The following is a 2433-nucleotide window of genomic DNA, read 5'->3' on the forward strand; positions in this document are numbered from 1 at the left end:
AGAACCATTTGACTATCTAAACACAATATGATAAGCAAATCTATAAGCCTAAGAAATAGACAAATTAAGAGGTGATTATTTGTGTCACTGACATTGTTTATTTTAGGATTTGCCAAAGCTCCTTTGAGTATCTCTCTCCAGAAAATCGACCTTCCCATAGATCATCTCTTGCAAGACATTGATGAATAGATGATTTTAATGCTAATGTTAGAAGCCAGTCACACAAAATATTTGAGTCACCCATATTAAAGATTAATTTGATATGAAGGTAGGGCATCTATAATATTAAATGTTGCATCATTGAAGAATAGGTCATTTTAAAAAGCAGTAGTACCTGTACTCACAATTTTCAGAACTTCCTGTAATGATATAAACTGGAATACACTATATTAGAGTCTGGAATACACTATATTAGGCTCAGTTAAAAAATAAAATAGCCTTACCTTTCCATGATCATAAAGGCATCTTTGCCGAGTACTTGCTGCCTCCAGAGCAAACGTATTGAAGGTGAGGTGAATTAGTTTGTTTATAGGTGGAATTATGATCCATACACAGTTTAAATTCTTGTCATATATTCCATTCGAATCAGAATCAGGAAAGGCAAAGATATTATTCGAACCTGTCAGATAACCACCACATCCTTGCTGAGGCCCTGTGTTAAAACAAAGACACATCACTATGCAGACCAAACAGAACAGACCTTACATTGTACATGGAGGGTTTTTAAAAGAACACAGTTTCCATTTTCTGTCACACTCTGAGAACATGATCAGATCATTCTCTCCTGGGCTCCCTCCTTTCCTCCCTCTCTCTCTCCCTTCTTTTTCTCCTTCCTTACCCCCACCCCGCCATCCTTCCCTGCCTCGCTCTATCCCTCCCTCCCTTGCTCTTTGCTTTGAGAGCAGAGTCTTCAGTTCTCCTTCTTACTCATAGAGCTGCTGAGTGGGAAAACACACGGGGTTCTATATATGTTTTTGGAACTGCTGATGTGATTTATTGAAGATTTTCCTAGCCTTGAAAAATCCAATTTTATACAAAATCAAGTATTTTGCATAATAAAACTGGTGGAAAATGTTCATATGTTTTACTTTTATATTCCGCTTTTATGAACAGTGTCAAACTGAAAACTGAATTTATGAAGAATTTACTCAACACACCAAGAAAATTGCTGCCAACAAATCTTTTATTTACATAGTGTGATTGAAAGAGGCTGAGTGGCATTTAACACTGCAGTCCTGTTTATATTCAGCCGCATTCTATATTTAACTTTTTCTTTTCCAAAACATGAGAAGTTAAAGAAAAAAATCTTTATGGAAGAAAAGGCCTTCTTTGAGATCAAAATTTTATAATTCAGAATAAAAATACAAAGGAGAGATAAATAATTATCTCAAGATAATTAAATGGTCTACCATAAAAACATACAAAAAACAATTCTCAGAACATAGGATTTCGTTTTGTCTACTCCATGGCCTAAGCAGATAGCTCAGAAATGATTTGAGAAGAGCTTAAAGGGATGAACAATTTATTGACAATTTTATAAGAAATGGTGAGGATAAAATAAGCTCAAAATAGCCCTAGTAGGAATAAGAATTAAATAGGTACTGAAAGTAATGTCTGTAAACCTTGCATTCTACACAAATACAGGTCATTGCTAGTTCCAAAGTTAAACTTCACTGGGATTGGCCTTCAGTCTATTTTTCTTATTCCAGTTTTTGCTCACAGTGAAAGCACTGCTTTCAACATCAGGGAGTGCTAAGATTTTGTACTTGGACCCTGGCAGGAAACATAAACAATGGTGGCTCTCCTCAACTCTGACTGTAAATCCAATGGATAGCAAATGGCCAGGATGATTTTTGTTACAGGTACATTACTTAGTAGGTCAGGCTTGCCCTGTCCATAGCTTCTAAGTCAGGCGAAACCATAGAGTATTTGCACATTTCCCAAAGTTGAAATGCTTCCAAAGGCCCAGTCCGTGATAGATTTATTCACAGATGGCATCTAGGACAAAATTATTCTGAAATGTAAGCAATACACACTGATGAACCACATGTTGCTAATGATTCTGCTCATCTGAAATAGGCCTGCAAACTAAAGAGAGAGTTGGAATTTGTGAAGTTTGAATAGCTTTGATTTCAGTGTGAACTGATTGTTACTTAAGGAAACCACTTAAACTTATTGGCATTCATAGTACAGAAGAACAATGACTGAGGGTATGAATGGATTGGTAAATTTATTTATTACATATTGTTTTAATATTCAAGGAAGTATATTTAGCATTTAAGTAGAAAAAGATCAATGATAGTCCATCAGTAGTGATAAGGCATAGATAAACAATGATGACACAATTTAGAAAATGATAGGTTCAGTAAAAGAGGCAGAAAACTCTTATAGCTTTAGAAAAAGGTGAAGATTACTTTGGGCTACGAGGATCTC

General features: G+C 35.4%; 1 pseudogene; it reads right to left on the reverse strand.

The window, feature by feature from the left end:
- The window catches only part of LOC105537367, a 34932-nt pseudogene that overhangs the window by 28727 nt on the left and 3772 nt on the right, over positions 1–2433 (reverse strand).

The sequence above is a fragment of the Mandrillus leucophaeus genome, unplaced genomic scaffold (assembly GCF_000951045.1).
Source record: "Mandrillus leucophaeus isolate KB7577 unplaced genomic scaffold, Mleu.le_1.0 Scaffold1711, whole genome shotgun sequence".
Taxonomy (NCBI): Eukaryota; Metazoa; Chordata; class Mammalia; order Primates; family Cercopithecidae; genus Mandrillus; species Mandrillus leucophaeus.